Below are 19,949 nucleotides of genomic sequence, written 5' to 3' on the forward strand. Positions count from 1 at the left end.
AGGGGGGTGGGGAAACTAGTCCTCTAAACAGAACAAAAATGAGAAGCATCTACTCTTATAAGGAGAACTTAATGCAATCACACTGAATCGATAGTTTATTGCAATAGTATTTGTACCTCTTGGTCACCACAGGATGGAGGACTTTGCAACTTTTTTTTTGAGAGCCCTCCAGAACTCTAGATGTTCAGCTGTGGCTTCAGCATATACAGACACAGCTAATGTACCAACATCTGCTTTCCTGAAGCAAACCTCTTCTGTCCAAGCAAATTAAGCATACGGACTGAGATAGCTGAATGTGTTTATGTGCCCAAAGTTCTTTGCTTTGTAAAGATATGGGCAGAGCAGATAACTGCTGTACACTTAGAGTATTAAAATTAACCTTATAAAGGCAAAATTTTTATTAGATGTGTACTTGAAAGTTTTTTGGTGATATTTGCATGAAAAATATTCTTCCTTTATCCTGCCAAAAAGTTCTGATGACATGAGTTTCTTTTAAAATTCAATCTTAAAGTTTCAGCATTTTTTAAAAGCCTAAAATATTTGAAAGTGATAATACTCATGAGTGTATTTTATCATTCTGCTTTTGTACAAAATAAAGATAGCATGTTCCCATTGCATAAGATTACTAGATTTTATGCAAGCTTAATTTGCATAAAATAATTTGTTTTAAGTTTTTTCCAATGAAACCACTGTAAAAATTCACCTACTGATGTTTGTTCCACTTCTCCTCCTCCCCTCCTCTTTTCCTTCCAGCTGTTGCGGCCCTCTTCTGTGCATCCTGTACCTCCCAACCCCATGCCTGCCCTATTTCCAGCCCTTTGCTTATATGTAGGCTTTCATATCATTAGGTTTTACTAACTACATACACTCCTTTTCATTTTTGTCCTACAGTTTCATCTTCTGTCATCCAGTCAAGAGATTCCTCTCAAGCATCTGGAAAGTCACTTGCCCCTTTGTATGCCTTACTGACTTAAAGAACAGAATTCCTGAATTTTGCTTGTGCAGCATTTTCAGTTTTCCTTTCCAGATCCTTAAGCACTGGAGCTAACATATTCGATCCTGTCGTACTTCAAACAGGCCGCTGTTAGCAAGTGTAAGTGTAGAAATATCCTCTGGAAACCAACAGTTAAAAAAACCCAAAACTCTTCAGTATGCTGGGCAGCAGAGTCAAAGACTCTGTCGACTTTCTAAAAATAGCTAAAATTCAGATAAAAAAGACCCTTATAAACAGAGCTTTATTTTGGAGAGGCTAAATTTATATAAAACTAGCTGACTGGAGGGAAAAAAAAAAAAGAGAACAAAAGAAAAACAGACAGCTAAGCAACAGAATCAGTCACCCAGAGTTCAGTCATCAGTAAACTAAGTTTAATCTTATAAATTAATATCACCCTTTACCTTTCATATCTTCAATCTTTGGGTATTTTATCCAAAGAAAAAGAAGCTAGAAGTTTATTCACATGAAACTCATTTAAAAAAAATTAGTGCCTAATGGCTATCTTTCAATTATTAAAAAAAAAAAAATTCTCTCACAAAAATTATTGTAAAAAATAGAATATGCACAAAATTACAAAATGAAGATTTAGTTACCAAATAATACTTGCCAATTACATGTCAACTATCTCACACTTCATGTGACTATTACCCATGAATAGAGACACACAAAATCTATTTTATTAATTAGGACTTTTGAATGCTTCTATAGCCTAATGGGAATAAAAGACATAGAATGGATATCTTTCTGCCTCCCTTCATTTAATCCCAAACAATAAAAGCAATAATGTATTATGTGTGTAGATTTAACCACAAATTCAATTTGTTCTATATTAGAATGAAGGCGTTCATAGCCCATATAATAGAAAGGAAGATTAAGTTAATGTCTTATTCAACAATGTGTGAAAAGACATCAGAAGCATTCAACAGCAGGAACAAATACAAACTTTGCCATAAGAAAATTAGCTGACCAACTCACTAGCTACAAAGAAAGCACCTCATTTGTTAACGAATAACCCACCAGAATTGCTTCTTTTGCACTTGTATTTGCCACAAACCTGAGCTACCCTGTATGTTTCTGAATCCTTACAGTATTGCGACACTTTCCACAGAGGTAATCCTGATTTATCCTGGGCTAGAGAAGACTATACATTAAAGCAGAACCCACTTACAGCGCAGACCTGCAGTGTGCTGAGCATCCTGGCCCCTGTCCACCAAAGCACTTAGGCACATGGCACATGAGCTCATTTTAAACACATGAGCAGTTCCACTGAAATTCAGAGAGAAAGTCACCGTATGGGAAGAGCCAGATTATGCCCAGAAAACATGAAGCTACATTAAAAACAAGAACAAAGCACAATTTAAAACATTAACACAATCATTTTACTGGGTCAGGTAAATATATCCTAGCAGGCAGCTTGTTCTATGGCACATTAGTAAGTAAGAGAGACCTCATAGTCCACTCATGGCCCAGGTATGCTACTAAACGAGTCAAGAATGAGCAAATGATTTTACAGAAAGTACTGTAAGCATTCAAGGGAAAGTTCAGAAATACCATCTATTGCCTGCAAAACAAGAAACAAAGGCAGAAACTAAAATCTGAAGGATCTCCTCAATCCTGTTCTGGAGGGCAGGGATCTAAACTGCAGAGGACATGTGCTGTTCACAAAGCTGTACGATCTTATATTGCCTTATAACAACTACCCAGGTCTGGCAAATTTCTTTCCTCATTGACAGTGGCATGAGCAATAGAACTGTATGAATTATTCTCCAGAAAATGCTATTAACATTTCAGTGTTCTTTTAAAATTACACTGTGTCAAGCTGCATACAAAAAAAAGTTGCATTTGCAGAGTACAGAATGTTTCCACAGATTCAATGCTTCTAGGACAGGAGGAAAAAAAATATCAAGGCCACTTTTACTCGGGTGCCTAAATATTAATTTACCTTTCAACTAAGAAAAATGAAACTACTATTGTACCCTATTATCAGATATTCCAAAGTGTGAATATTCCATAATAAACCAATTTTGTTTGAAAACAAATCTGTTCTTAATATCAAGATCAGCAAATTAGAGTTAGCATATTTTACATCTCTTGCTCAAGTATATCTGAAGCAATTTAAATAATTTTTGTTCCATACTGTAATCTAGATCTCAGGTGACAACCTCTGTACAGGTTACCAGCCTAGAGGGATGAGATAATAAATAACCCCTTTGCTTCAAGAAGTACTTTATAATGCAAAATGTGACAGCTCTGTAAAGCAGTGCTAGCATATCTTAAAAAATTGCTGTACCAATGACATATTAAAACTTCAGAGAGTAAGAACTTCAAGCTAACATCTCCAATCACATGCAGATCTTGATTTTGCAGCAAATGAAACTGCAATGCCTCAACCACTGCAGTTGAGAGAACTTCAGCTTCTTCCACACCGTGGTAATAAAAACCCCAAAGCAGTCTCTTTAGGAAAGCTCTCACTAGTAGCAGTCATTGGTGATGTACGCAGTGCTCCCCCTCACCCAAATCCTCACTTGTTTTACCAGGTTTGGTGGTGAGCAGTGACTGAGGGACTCAGTTTAAGAGCTTGGGTTCCTTTATGAAAGGATCAAAAAAACATGCTGCTGAGCAGTAGGTTATACAAACCTCTTGGACCTGCAGAGTCCTACAGACTGCAAGGCTAGAAATCTTAAAGCTAAGAGGAAGGATTAGGATGGGATCCTGGGAACCAGGTGGTGGGTTAAGTTGGTCACTGGGATATAGTACTTCTTCCATCTACCTGTTTCAAAAGAGGGACAGAGCAAGCGGACAGAGAATCAGAGGAGGGCAGAAAGAACAACCACATTGCAATGTACCACCTGTGAGCAAAGAGCAAAAGCACTGGGACAGACTAACCTTACAGGAGACAGGGTATGCAAGCACAGCCTTCAAATATGCAAAATAACATTACAAAGACCGAGGGAATAATTTGTTTGTAAGCATTCAGCTGGCAGTCTCACGCTACAGAGAAATTTTCTTTTACCATAGCTATAGGAGTGGCTAGAGTTCAGAAAGCTGAAAAATCTTCAAGTGGAAGAACACAGACTTCCTCAGGTTAAAAATGAGTCTTAAATGTTACAGAGGCTGAGCAAATAATTTTGGTTGCAAGGAGAGGACTTAACACAGGACAGAATCAAGAAATAAAGAGAACAATTTAATCAGAGTGCATTCGGCTTCATGATTAAGTGCAGGATTAGCTGAAGAAAAGGGCAACTGCCTGCTCAAGAAAGGGAAGACACGAGCAGGAGGGGGAATTGTCAATCCTATGACGGATTTTGGTCAAATGCAAAAGAGTGCTACAAAATTGTAAGAAAAGCCATAAAAGACTTCTTGCTTTCAACATCTGGATCTGTTCTATTTTTTGTGCTAAGACTCTTGTAACACAGCTTTCAGGTGCTAAAACTTTCCCAGCTGTTTCTGTCACCTCAGCAGTAGTGATGAACACCGTTCACAAGGATGATTTCAGTACACTTCCCCAGTGCTACAGAACCTCTGTTTATAACTTCATTTCTGGTCCTACTATATCATGCTTAGTTCTATCAGTTCCATCAACAAAAAAGATTAGATTACTGAACACTGACAACTTTAAAAAGTCTGAGGTACCACACTACCTGTTCTGCTTTTCTTGATGCTAGTATTTGCTCTGCAAAAGAGGTCAGCTAAGAAGCTCTGTATTTGCTTAATTTAAGGAGAAATCACATGAATAAACAATGCTGTGCTTCAGAACAGAATTATATTCAGCTGACTAGGAATCAGTTCTGTTGTGATGCCATGCCACCATGTCTTCCTGATCTGTGATAAATTACTGAAGCAAATACCTTTAGAAAAGCAACCCCGGTACTGCAAATCACTGATTTTATATGTATAGAACCAGAAAGGTGATCTTCAGATAATGAGTTGCTCTGTGTCAGAGGGTCATATGATCTATATTTATCAATTTTGTTATTTCTATTTCAAATTTGCTGCTGAGTCCAACTGCCTTAATGATTAAGAGCTTACTTCTAACTCCGAAACAACATTTGTACGCAGTTTATACCTGCTGATCTTGTGTTTAAATTATTCTTCAGTTTAACGAGGATTTGTCTTCATTATCCTCTTTCAAGGATAATGATAGTGAAAAAATTCAGCAACTCAAAGACAAAACAGCTTAAAAAGTGACTGGTGGCAGAAAACAAAGCAATAATCAGTTTTGAATCCATAAATAAATTCATCAGAAAAATAGAGGGAAAAATATATCCTTTTTCCAGATCTCTTTCATAAGCAAGAAGAAACAACCACTGCAGTGATTGAAAAGGCCCATATGAAAGCATGGATGCAGATCAAACATGGACTTAACTGAGTTGTCATGATTCATTCATGTCCTCCTACAGAAATATGTAAACACTGAAGAGGTTGCTGTATAGCTGCATTTAAAAAAAGAGTAAGTTTCTAATCTTATCGAAGTCAAATGTAAAACTCCTTAGGACTTCAATTTAGTAAGTATTTCCCCAAATCACTACATTTAAATAGGAACTGAAAACAAGCTTAATCAGAACTTAAAGAATGAGTTCTCCTTCAAAGAATATTTGAAGTAACCATTTCACCGTTACCAGTGAAAATTTTGCCCTTCCCACCAAGCGAGGCTCACAATGAACTGAGGAATGAGACACACAAGCAACTTGGAGCTGTTGGCTACTTGTGGGACAGGACCCGCACCAAAGCAGTGCTAACTTCAGATAATGTCCTCTTTGCTCATCTGCCCCTTGAACAACACTTGCCAGCGCATGAGAGACGTAGCCCAAGCACTCCAATGCAAAAAGCCATGTTAAAAATCTTGCCTTCAAGGCATCATTTAACTTCTTCTGAAATCCCTCACAGGCATGTAGCCTTACAAGCAGTGCATCAGGCTACCACTGCGCTGGCATTGCACAGGTCAGAAGCTGGCTCAACGCTTTGCTAACCCTGCTATGTGACACAGCTTACACCTGCACCACGGAATAATATTTTGGGCCAGCACACTGTGATCTAGATCAGAGAGCTGATCAACACTTTTAAAAAAGCATGGAGATAGGTGGGCTTAGGAAAAAAAAATATATATATATATATAAAAGCATCATATGTATGGTGAAACCAACAGTCTTAATTTTGCTAGTACTGGGATAGTCAGAGATTTCAGCTCATGCGGATGCAAGCAAGTGCTAGATGTTGTATCGTGCCTGCCACTACTCACTGCTGTTATTTCTTCTGCTCTCAATATAAGAATAGTTCATTTCCAGAAATAAAGTTGACATCCAAACTGATTTTAGTTGACAAAAAGCAGTCCAAAACAATTTGCTAAGGTTAATAACTGTTCTCCTGACCCTAGTAAAAAAAGCAATTATCCTAGATCAAGTTAGACGTGGTTTGAGGAGCAACCTATAACGAACATATTTTATGGACCCTCACTAAAGAAAAAGCTGTACAGCTGTATTATTGGAAAATACCTCACCACTCCACCTCAAACAACTTTGAGAAATTTTCAGGTTATAAGTTTCACGCACTGTCAGCTTTTCCTCTACGTAATGTCCCCAGATCACTTGTATACTACTGCTATTGAGCCAGTTCTCCTCTACATACTTTGTGCATTTCAAATTAAATCACATGATAAAATCCCCATGTAGAAATAGAAAAAACTTGAAGCAAACAGCAACACTTATGGTAGCCTCTGGGCCAGATTAACCAAGTAGCAAGTTAATCACAGGAGTTTGCACATTTGAACAAGTAGATTACAAAGTGAAGATAAGTAAATATAAAGACAGTAACATAGGGTCAATTGTTTTGATTATATTTTGTGTCTTGCCCACAAAATGTGCCTAGAAGAGACTCACAGCAGGAAAACCAATAGAGAGCTCAGACACAGCTAATTAATACTGTTAATTTAACTTGTACCATAATGTTCTACTTACCTTCATCTACGTTCAGTCAAGGAGTAAATGGCTACCATTCCCATTCGTTGCTAGCAAATTATTCTTATTTTGCCCTTACCCTCATACACAAAACACCACAATGACAGAATATGCTTGACCTGCCTTCTAAGGAAAAGATTTCCAAAGAGGCAATCTTGTTCTGAGAGGTAGGTAGCAGAAAGCCTCCAACAGCAGAAACTTTCTGACTTTCAAACAACAGAGATTTTATTTCAAACTACATATGCACCTTGTTTTCTCTCTTTGAAATGCCCCCGTCCCCACCCTGCCATTTATTCTTGATTTCTGCTTATGCCTCCAATATGAGCGAGAACATAAGCGAGCTACGAAACTGTCTTGCTGGGTTTTGCCCACTGTGTCAGCAATGTCTTAAACTAGCCTCAGCTATTCTTTTGTGGATTATGTATTTTGATTTATTCAAATATTCCATAAGTAGAGAACAACCTCGCAACTGCAATGAAAATGTGGACATAATGCTAGCTTACCACTCACCACAGTAAGCCACAAGACATGTGTTTTCCCTAGCTCTCAGGGATCTGGAGAACTTTAAGAGACCACAAAACAGCTCTGACAAACTTTCTGTGGATATCACACCAGTGAAGCGACCTACTGGAAAGGTCTGTTTCTCTAACTTGTAAATAATTTTCTTAACTGCAGTATTTCACATCTAAACATCAGCAAGTCTGAAAGTCATAAAAGCCTTACAATGACACTCTGCCAAAGGGCTTCCCTTTGAAACCTCAATGCTAGCTACTACTATGCAGTTACTGTTTTAAGATCGCCAGCGTTTTTTTTATTATTATTATTATTTTTTTTATCATTGCCCTTTGGAATCTGCCTTTGGAAAAAAAACACAAAAATTTCTCTTTGGGAAAAAAAACAACATAAATTTTAAATGTGAATCTCTTTGAAAATGAGCATGGGTTTAATTAGTGTGTGGTGGGAGGAAGGATTCACAGAATTTGACCTTATTTTGGGATACTAGAAAATATTAAAGTAAGTTTATGCAGTTTACAAAAGCCTCCATTTTCAAAAACTTCATGGCATCTCCCAGTCACAAAGAACTGGTGGGGACAGGCAAAATACAGCCAGAAGTTAGTGACATCTATGCTGCCTGGGTATTAGACATGGGGCAAGAGGGGAAAGGGGGTGCACACGGCACCTCAGTGAGGAACAATCCTTTCTCGGGTCTGGTGGTTCAGTGCTGTCCCTGGTAGAGCTGGCCAACCATGCAGGCACCAAAACTTTTCTAGACTTAGCTGGCTTTTCACCTGCCACATCATGAAATTCACATCTGAAGGAGTAATAAAAGTAGTCAAAAATAATTATATAGTTATACAGTTTGTCAAGTTTGTGAAGTGTCCAATTATTCCAATAGTTTGGTTCAGACTGAACATAGCCGGCTTTTTAAATGCACTGCATCACACACTTTCAACAAGTTAAAGCATTCTTAGCCACAGCATAACCAGATTATGACAGGATTTTTTGCACATCAGCACTGGTGCCTTGCTTTGGCTTTTCTCTCCTACATGACTAATTTAAAGAAAGGGAGAGAAGAGGTGGCAGAAAAGTGAAAAGCTTTATTTCAGTCCTTCAAATAGCAAGTAGCTTATCAGTAATTGGGCACCTTATAATCATGTATTCAATTCAAAGTACATAAAACACTGAGAGCAAAAACAAAAGTCAAACATAATCAAAAATTCTGTCAACAATGATATGACTCACAGAAATGTATTTTGAAAGCAGCTGTGCAAAACTCGCTTTACAAGCAAAGTTTATAGCTTTCTTTAAACTAACCAAATAGAGCTGAAGTCAATGTTGGCAGTCTTGTAATACTTGGTGAAGTGATGATAATATGACAGCATTATTTATCCTCTGAAATAATGATCACTCTTTAGGAGTAGCTATTAGCCCTTATCTTATGAATGGCTCAGGGTTACAAACCTATGTAACAACAGAGGATGTATGCAGCTCCCACAGATAGCATCAGAGTTACAAGTCGCTTCTTTCTCTCATCAAGTAATTAGTGTTCTGGTTACGGTGCCTATCCAGGGCAGGGAGGCACATGAACTACATTGCCCCATACAGAATTAACACGTCCATTCTAAGCACAGAAAAAGACATAGAAACAAAATCAGCCTTTCCTGGAGCCTAAAAGTAGCTTAAGAGTCTCTGTGTTTTATCTTCGTGGTCCACCAACGAGTGTACATCCAATACATGACGGACAAGAAGCTCCTAAATTTAACAAGAATACTTTTCTTAGAATAACCTGTCTGCCTTATTCAAAATGTTAACATATTTGAAAAAGTATTTTAATATTGCCCACTACAGACACTCTATAGTTTTTATTTATTTATGTTAAAGAACTGCTCTTCTTTACTGTGCACATGGTAGAGAACTGTCATGCTCCTCATAAAAGAAAAATAATCCATTTTGAATCCTTTCTCCTCAACTAGGTCCTAGCTCTTCTCGTATCAGATACTGGCATTATATCTTTCATAAATATAACAAGCTTGTGCTTAAAAACAGCCCAATTATGTGAAATTTCCAAATAAAAGAAATCTAAGAATATTTCTGTTTCATAGCTGACTCACATTCAGAACTACATCACATCCATGACTATTTAATGACCTGTTTGGAGACAGCACAAAGTCAAGTTGAGTTGTAATTTAAATTACCTCCAAACTTCTTTTGGCAAGAACAGTCCCTTGATAGTAACTAGCACTATTCTTTAGAGACCTGATTTTCTAACACCAACCCCTGCATTCATTTAATCTACGCTTTTCAGACTCATCAGCATCACCTGCTGCACATGCTAATGTGTCGCTCCAGGCTCTTCTTGGAAAAGTTGTTTGATGCCTCAAATCTCACAGGATTCTCCGCTTTGAGGCAGATTCTTCACTTTCCCTCTCTCTTTGCTGGAGTATTGGCACACCCACAGATCCTCTCCCAAAATCCTTCAGCAGCTCTTTGATAGCTATATAAATGCGCAGTCTATAAAACAACTTCATTATTTTTCTGAACATAAAAAAATGCTCTCTGCTATCATGATTCTTAAAGCAACTAATGTAGTAAAGCCAAAATATCAATAGTCTTTCAGGCAGCAAAAAATGGACCGTTGGCTATTTTAAATACCTGCAGTATTTTATGCTGTGGCGGTACTTGTGACTCAACAGGAATAGCGTTTTCCCAGCATTTGAAGTGAAGCCACATGGAGGAGGAAATGCGGCAGCTACTCGGCTGTGCCACATGCTGCAACCGCTCAGGGGAAGAGTTAAAGGGTGACAGACTACCTAATTGAAATGTAGTTAGAAGGTTATTATCCAGAATGTAATACAAGCTGAAATCCAGTCAGGATAACCCCAAATGGTGCATTTGCTTTTATTAGTACAAATGGTTGAAACCTTGCTGTTATTTCTTATCTGAAAGGTTTCAACTTTAATGCATGGCGTGCATTAATTAGCACTATACAAGAAGGTCTTGTATAATGCAGAGTCAAGCCATTAGCTTCACTTGGCTGAAGATGAAACTTGGACTGTAACTACTGAGTCCTGAATGAAGCCATATATTCTTCAATGAGAAATGATTTCTACACCACTAAAATGCCTGCATTCTTGTGGTAAAACACTGACTATTTAATAGAGTACACTACCACTCATATCACTTAGGAGAAGAATTGAAGACTGTCTAATCCACATAAAAATTCAGATGAGTAAATAAGTTAAACAGACAAGGCTCTTACCAAAGAGAGAGCTTGGCTAAGATGCTAGAGTCAGCAAGTATTTGGAAAAAAGCTGCTGGATTCTATGCAACGGGTAAACATAGGCAAGACTTTAATTCAACACTACACTGAAGTGTTAGCATCACTTTATTTTATCTTTATAGTTGCTGCTGTCTAAGATATTTATGAAGAGTGTAACAGAGGAAGATTTTTGATTAGTTCAACTAGTATAGGCAATGTGAAAAGGTTATTTGAACAAGCAGGACAAATGTGTCCAAAACAGAAAAAAACAGAAGTAAAAAACCACCTTAAAATAGTAAAAAGTACTAAAATTTTCTAGGAGAGAGGTAACACAGGATTCAATATAAGAGAAATTATATTGTACAAACTAATTACACAGCCCTTATTGATACATTGCTCTTTTCCTGTAGCCAGTAGAAAAAGTAGAAAATGGTTCAAAAAGAAGACTTTTAGTTCTCCAGATCCTATTAATTGCAAACAAAATCCTAGTTTTAATACATTTAACTTTCTGCTTATATATAAAAAGGAAGCAGGTAGTATACAACATGGCAAGTGTCTTATTTCTGTGAATGTCAAACCATCAAGCAAACAAAAGATCTGAAGAACAAAGATTTTGTTTAAATACTGATGTAATTCGAGACCTTTCTTTTCTGCTGTGCTGCATAGCTATGGTTAAAGTAGTGTATCTTCCAACTTGAAAAATTCTACCATTTTAAGAGAGATTCTGTGTACTTAAAATCTAGAAACCACTCGAACAAATGCAAGTGCTCAAAAGACATACAGTTGTTACAGCCTCAACAAAATAAAAATAAAAAAATAGGAAGTATTGAGCTCTTCATGTTTATCTTGGCCTCTTTTTAAAATGGGAAGTAACAACACTGCATGTACAGCCATCTCCAGAGAGCAATATATCCCATCCCAAGATAAATATCTAAGATAAATGTAAGAGAGGAATTGCCTTCTGGAGCTGCCTGTCTCTCTCCACTAACAATTGAGATAGGCTGGGTGAATCCTACCCTTACTACAGAGATCTGTTAATCAGATATCCACAATGCTGGATTCAGAATACAGATAAAGCACAGGATTTGAAAAAAAAAAGGGGGAGGGGGCATAGAGTTTATTTTAAAGAAAAGGAACTACTTTCCAAATTTTCCTTCTTCTTACATGAGGATGATGCTCTTTTTCCCCCTGAACAACTTCTTTCCAAAAGTGTTTGTTTAATTTCAACTACTCTTTCGTTTTGTTTTATATACATGTACACATATATATGTCTCTATATGTGCATGCATATACACTACATAATATAAAAACACCATCAGTTAATGACATAAAACAAATTAACGTTAACAAACAACAGTTAATGTATTATTGATTAGAATAATAAATATGGCCTGTCTATTAAGCCAGTGGTACCAATTATTCAAAACCAGTATCCTGATGTATCTAAAATAATTATTTAAGTATTTTAGCATGGCAAACAACAACTTTTGATATCAATTCCATCCACTGCAATATTATTTTCAGCAAATAATTTAGCAAAAAAAATTAAAATGCCCCAAAAAGTTGCTCACCCACAATGATTTACAGGCCAAACTAGTTGCAACAAACCACAGTAAAATGCACTCAACTCACATAAAGATGCAGTCAGAAAACCATGTTTATGTAAAGCTGTAGAGAACAGCATTGTCTTTTGAAAAGCAGAAGTTAAATTTAACAAAGAAAAACCTTAAAAGCTGAAATTTAGTTTTAGAAAAGATTAAGACTGCATCAGGAGGACTTTAATAGTATCATTTTGGATAAAATCAAAGTTAGAAAAGAACAAGGGAGAGGACACATGGAAAAGTAACTGTTATTCTGAAGCGATTAGGAACTATACATGTCAGTAATTGGTTTCCAGGGTTTGACTGCTTATCCCTTATTAGGTATGTTTACTTTGCATTACTTATATTCAAACAAAGAAGTTTCTTCTATATGAATTCAGAAATCTTTAGAAACACTGTTTAGGAAACACTTATATTACAAGCTTCTGAATCTCAGATTTGGCTCATATGTCCTCCAAAAATAAGGAGGAGGAATAACCTGAAAGGCAGCTTCCAATATTACTGATGCCTCAAACAGGCAGATATGATAGATGAACCATTCAATCAAATAAAGACACTCACAGGAAAACAAGACTTGGGTCAGAACTTTTGCAAAAACTTTTCTAGTGATAGAAAAACAATAGCTACAGTCTTTAAGTCATGCAATAATCACATTCTGTCAAGGAAAGATGAATTTTCTTTGCCTTAGAAACTCAGAACGCAACTCCGCAAAATACATAGTCCTCAAAGTTTAGAGGATTTTATGATGCTTTGCTTCAAGCATACGATAATTCACTGGTAAAGACAGATATCCGGTAACATTTCAGTGTAACCAGGGAGTCTAACAAGGTGAAAATCATCTACAAACAAGAATTAGAAAGTATGACTGTCTCTTCCTTTTTAAGATCTACAGCTAAAAATCTGCAGTGATCTATCTTTATAACAACAGTTCTGATCTCAATGAGATGCTTCTATCCAAGTTAACAAATTGCCAAAATCTAGATGACAACAGTAAAAGAAAAAAAATCTTATCTAAACTTCTGAATAAATTTACTAAGATTTAATATATAGTTCATCTAAAAGCAATGAATGTAGAATTGAACTGGGGCTGCCTGCTGTAACAGCATGAATTAAAATTATGAATCGCATTCCTCCCCTTCTCAAACACTTTAATTAGTCTATTCAAAAGCACAGATTTTGTTTCCCTAAGCAGAGAAATGTAAATTGCTTTTCAGAAGCTGTCTCTTTTCAATCAGTGTTTCCCCTTTCCCCTGTTCCACCTGTTGCTAACACTGGCTAGGAGTGTAATTAAAGTCAGAGGAAATAAGATAACATATGCATATGATCAGTTGGAAGTCACAGAATTGCAGTGATTCTTCCCCATTTTCTAAATTGTGCTTTGGGAAGTTATTTTGTGAATGAGTCTTAAAATGATTCAGCTTAATTCTGGTGTGTCTCTTGGTTATAGTTCATTGCTGTAGGGTAAAATTAAAGGATAACATTGGCATATGAAAAAAAAAAATCCATATCTCTTAAAAGGCGGTCGGGTCCGCAGGGAGCCCCACGCAGTGCCTGCAATTGCCATGGGGCAGTGGCCGAGGTGGGCACGGGGATGGCCCTCCAGAGGGCCCTACTGCCGACATTTCTGTGACTTTTATAAAAATTCAGGACTAGTTTAATTAATTAGATGATTGGGAAAAAATGTCTGAATTCAGTCTTTTTAAAACCTATTATGCTTTTATTTTCTCCAATTACAGAAGAGCTCTTTTCCTCTCCCACAGCTGCGGCCCCATAGCTTTTAAACATCTCCATATTATCTTATTTCATGATAATTATGTTCATATAAAAGTCAAGTTCCAATGTATATATTTATGTAACATAAGCCTCCAAAATAATAAACATTCGGAAGGGAACTTGGCCTCTTAACTATCACAGAAAAGAATTTTTATTCATTGCTCCAAGCAGGACACTTTTCTGTCCAACCCCTCCCCAAAGTCCCCGTGGAATTTTTTTCTGTGAGAAGCCTTGGGAAGTGTCAAACCCGGGCTGCTTGGGGACACCAGAAGCTCCCCGGGCCCCAGAGGGGTGTCCGTGTCCCCCAACCATGAGGGTGCCAGGGACCGCTGGCATCCTCAGCCTCCTGCCGGCACACGTGTGATGTGGCCGGGCACCCGGACAAACGCGGGTTTCGGTGTGGTGAGAACACGGCAGTGAGGACACAGATGGGGAAAACCAACTCGGCTGGAGATTATGTAAAATAAAACCACCTCTCCCTTCCCAGAGATCTTACACTGAGTTTGTTACATTAATTCCCTGTGGTTCAACAAGGTCTTTTCTAACTTTGAGGGAAGGATCTGGTGCTGTGAAGGCACCAAAGGCAACTGATCACTGATGCAACTCTCCAAGATCACACATGATCTACAATACTTTCAGCTTACTAGGATCCTCCTCTATAAAACTGATAATGGATTGGATAATTCTGTACTGCCCCTCTGCTTTCCATTGGAAACTTTACCTTCATAGCAGAAGAATAAAAACAACAGATATGAAGCACTGGCAGTATTTTCTTATGTCACTAATTGTAAATGAGAAAAATCTAGATTAATGTTCTAAGGAAAAAAACAAACAGTCATTTTACTATTGGTACATGGGTTTTTTTACCCTAATAAAACTAGAAAGCCCTTAGTCTCTTGTAGAAAATGATAGCAATTGCTTTATTTCTGTATCCCTTAAAATATCCTTTACAGTATGGTTAAAAAGGTAAAAATTAAATATTAATTCACTGGATGTATTTTCATGCAAGTTTGCTGAAGCTTTATCCCAAGCACTTGCTTTAAGAGCCTGGCACTACGAAAGAGTATAGAGTTTAAAGACATCAGAAACATTAGCATAGAGTCTCTCCTCATTCCAAGAATCGCGTTACTCATCTACTAATTTTTTTAATGTAAAAAAAAAATGGTAGTAGTTGCATGATGAAAATGATTTATGAATTTAGAAGAAAATTAGATGTAAATTCAAGCCTATAAAAAGCCAGAATATTTGCACTTTATCTTCAGATAAAGAAATTTCTTGCAGCAGTTCATTTAAAGCCAAATTTTATCATGCTCACATTACAATGACACTGTTTAAGAGGAAATAAAACGATTCACTGATCCTCTGACTAGTGTATCAATCATGGCATACTGATAGACTCATTAGTCAAGATTCTCTACGACTAGAGAATTGTTAGCTTTAGTACACCAGGAGTAACGCCTCTTAGGATACTGAACTTTCCCTTAACTAATAGCTAACTTTGAGACTAGTTTCTTTGTAGTTTTTGAAACTTTTGCTGCATAATTTATTCAAGATTCTTGAGACACTGCAGTCCTTCTGGATCACAATATCTGCTTGAAAATTAAGTACAGAGATGTGTGTGAAAATGAAAGGAAAAGGGTAAAGGGAGTTCTTACTTTATTTGATTATACTGAGGCAGCAATAAGAACATAATTTAAAATTACCCAAACCAGGAATTTTTGAGACAAATACTAACAATTATTCATTTGTTTCTGTTTATTAGCTGCAGGCATCTCAGTTCAGGATATATCTCAGTAGAATTGTGATTTCCATAAATAATGCATTAGTAGGCTCCCTGCCTCATTCCGATTCTTTTAGTGCACATCTTATACTATTTGTTCTGGCATCCAAATGAAACTCATAATGCCCAGGTAGTAGGTAGCATGGCAGGAAGAATGTACGCAGACTCAGGACACATATCTGCGTGAACTCTAGTGGACCAACATCCTAAGCAAAATAAGTAGAAGTGTGCAGATCCCTCAATTTACATAATAAGAAGCAAGCAATGGAAATAATAATCAAATTTGATTTTTTTAATACTTACTAATGATTTACAGTTAAAACAGAACACCTTACTTCAGTTACAACAATGTCTGTAAACTGTGATGAGCCATTAGCAGTGAGAGGCTGAAGATAAGAGTCCAGAAGTAGAAACATTCAAAACCCATGCTTTCCATTAGTTAGTGTTAAAATAGGACATTTCAGTGTGTGATTTTGATAGAGATTGCTTTGAGATGAGAAATGCATCTGAAATTTGAGACACAGGGCTAGACTTCCTCTGGAAGTTTTGCTTGTTTTTTATTTGTCTGTTTTTTTTTTTAACCTGGCAATAGAACTATAACACTACTTAGCACTTGCTGATGCTGTCCCTAGAAGTTGCTGTCCACACTGCATGATGCTCAGGCAATACAGCTAGTAAGTATTAGGACATTGGGACACCTGCCAGAGGTTTTATTGAGCTTTCTAGACTTATTGTCAGCATGCCTTCAGAGTAAATTGATGTGATTATGTACTAAAAATTCTTTGATATTCTTATAGCTTAACATATGGTCTGAACCATTTATCTTGTTTGTAGATATCCTGACCTTTAATGTTTTATATATTCGCTTTTTAATTACCATAAATGTCTCCTAAGCAGCATCTGGCATCTGCTCCTTATAGCTTCTTTGTCATCCTTCTGTACTGACTTTACACATGCAATATCTTTAAAAGAATCTGTTCAATATTAGAATACCTTGCAGAGTTTCTCAATACATAGAAGACAGGCAACATTATGTATGTGAGACTTTCAAATATATATATTTTTTTATCTCAGTGGAGCTGGATGTGCTTTCCCATGACAAAAAACTGCCAGCATTAATATCAGCTGGTCCAATGCAGCACGAAGATACAGAAGACACTGAATAAATAGGGGCTTACACACAATTTTGCATTTCCAGCATTCCTTACTTGTAAGACATTTCATTTCCCTTTCATGTGCTTCTATCCCACCATCACTGGGATGCTTCTCAAAAAGCCTGGCTTAACCATCTGAATGTATCTTTCTGCAGTAGATTTCCCTATTCCACCTAATGCAGTATGAGATTTCGGAGCAAACTGGAATTCTTTATTATTATTAATTTTTATACACTCAAAATGCATATTGCTGCCTTGAATATCCTTTCTTCTCCTGTAGGGTTTGGATTTGACAAATAAAGCCATTTAATCTCCAGATAACATTCTCCAAGCTACTATAGCTCTATATAGAAAAACCTATAGGTTTCATGTAGTGTGTGCTGACATTCAATTTACTTTCTAACATCCACCTTAGATTTAATCTGTTTTGAGAGTAGTAGTAGCTAATGCACTAGGCTTTTGAGAGACTACATGAGTCTCTCAAGTGGACACAATAGCAAGGTGGGGACAAAGACTCCCTTCACACTCACTTCTTCTTTGCTTGAAGATTTTAACTGCAAAGAGGAGCAATTTTAATGAATACGTTGCCATTTTTTTAATTGTAAGGGTAATGCAAAATGGCAACATTTACTAAAAAAAAAAATTTAAGATGTCATCGTGCTTTTTTTTTCCAGTTTGGTCATGAAGGAAACACTGTGGACTTGATTCTGTTCTCATGCAAGTGGACAGAGGGAGTAATTGCTGTAAATTGTGCTGTAGCAGACCTCTGCAAAAGGAGACAAAATCCCGCAGTATTTATGCATATAGGGTAGACAACCTTTTTTCTGTTTAGAGAAATTAGTTCTTCCACCAGAACTGTCACATGGTCCTTATTTCATCATGAATCAGTGCACATTCAGGATGCAAAAACAGACTCAGAAATGTATGGCACATTACTGATAAGGAAGAGGAGAAAATAAAAGGTCAATTCTTTGAAGCAAGTCAGCTAATTTGGCAAATAAAAAGCCTGGTTAGGGAACAATGCAGAACTCAATGAATACCTGGGGAACTGCCTCACAGAATCAACAGGTGCTAGATAACCCATCAAGCAATATCATTCTGCTTAATAATTTGTTAGTGGAAACAAGTGATGTGATATTTTCTCTGCTTTTTACCTGGTTCCCTGGTTTCAGAGTAGTATGGTTAGTACCTGGGAGATATTTCACTTGAAATGAAAAGCAAGCTGGAAGGGATGAGGGACAAGCAGGCAGAAGATGCCCTCCAAAGGATGAAAAAGATGTGCTATATATCTGTGCATTTCACTATGTAAATAACTTACTTCCACCAAAAATAATAGTAACTAGTTTCGCTGGCAAATATCCCAGTCCATTTATACAGGATATTTAAACATGTCTTTTCATTATCAAGTGCAAACACATCTCTGGAAACTGTATTGCCTCTGTATCTGTTCATCACAGTACTTAAGCGTACCATAAGAATAACTTTGACTAATGCCATTAATTTGCCTCTTCCACTCTGAATGCTTATATCTCTCCCTGCTTTTCTCTGCACTTTTGATTACCTTCCCACAATAACAATTCTAACATCCAGAACATGAGTGGAAAAAGAAAGATGCTTTTCATGCTGTCATGTCAGATCTTTTCTTTTAATTTGAACCCTAGTCACAGATTTAACAAACATATATAGGCAGATTTTAACAATGGTCAACCAGTATTCCAGTAACTCCAGTATTGTTCACAAGTAGACTTATAAATTTTGGCATAGGAGTCATGTCAAAATCCTTAAAAAGGAGAAGCAAGACAGTAGGGATTTTAACCTCTAATGCTTATTGATATTTGGATAGGAGAATGGCCTGCTATTTCTGGTGTGTTAAACAGCAGTCAGCAGAACATTGTGACATCCAAATTTGGTTTGTCAATGTTTAACTTGTGTTTAGCCAAATGAATTACTAGTACTTTGGATCTCATTATTGCCTGTCTGGACACTGTGTAAATCAGAAGTGATAGCTCAGTTATACTACAAGAAGCCTGCTTTTAATATTATTGTTTATACCATACTTAACATTGCCCATGAGTACTACAAGCAGATTAACTGTGGACACAAAAATACAAAAAGCAGTGCAAAAATGAAACGGAAACCTTTTCTTTCTAATTATATTCTCCAAGTTATTATATTTTTGTGTGGTTTGAATTATATTTTTTAAAATAGTTGTAATTTTTTTTTTTGTTCTTAAACACATTGTGGTTTGTCCGATCAAAACCAGAAAGGACGTTTGGACAGAATCTAACTTGGACTAAAACACTGTACACTGAGGGGAAGATGCCTTCAAGCTGAAGAGAATGACACCAATTCCAGGTGAATATACGGATCTTTGCACAGCTCCAAAATCATCCTCAAAAGAGTAAATTTTTGTGAGATGATTTTTTATCAGTTTTTAAAACATTATCAAAAAGCTTAAGAAACATTTTCTATGCATATAGTAAACTAACAGCTCCAGGGCAGTGTATATGCAAACAATGTGAACACCATCCAATGCACCTTATTGCAAACTTTTAGTTCCTTCTCTGAAGTAAATATCAAGTATTTAAAAGTTATGTAATATAGTAACAAAACTCACCATGGACAAGGAAGAGGTGAAGTATATATCATGTTTCAGATAACTGTAAATCATCCAGCCTGTAGTCCATTGTACCATGCACTGCTGAAAGATCTTGCCATAACCATCAAGATCTTAAAAAAAAGAACACAAAAGATAATCAGACACTGAAAGAGTGAAAACTGAGTGCTACTTATTGAAAATATTGAAGTAAAGCTTCTTGAAAAAAGCTTTTACAGAACCATTTTCCCACAGTTGCCCCAAATTCCCTAGAAGTGCAACTACTTAAACAAAAACACTGACTCAAATTGTGACAATTTTACACATTTGTTTTTTA

The 19,949-nt window shown here is 36.7% G+C and overlaps 1 protein-coding gene across 1 annotated transcript in view; it reads right to left on the minus strand.

Moving 5' to 3' along the window:
* The window catches only part of CHRM3 (cholinergic receptor muscarinic 3), a 197,227-nt gene extending 177,511 nt beyond the window's left edge, over positions 1-19,716 (minus strand). Inside the window, exon 1 of the mRNA XM_013943963.2 lies at positions 19,634-19,716. The gene's annotated coding sequence lies outside the window, so the exon portion shown is untranslated. The remainder of the gene's footprint in view (positions 1-19,633) is intronic.
* Between the last annotated feature and the right edge of the window lie 233 nt (positions 19,717-19,949).

This window comes from Apteryx mantelli, chromosome 3, assembly GCF_036417845.1.
Source record: "Apteryx mantelli isolate bAptMan1 chromosome 3, bAptMan1.hap1, whole genome shotgun sequence".
NCBI classification, from domain to species: Eukaryota; Metazoa; Chordata; class Aves; order Apterygiformes; family Apterygidae; genus Apteryx; species Apteryx mantelli.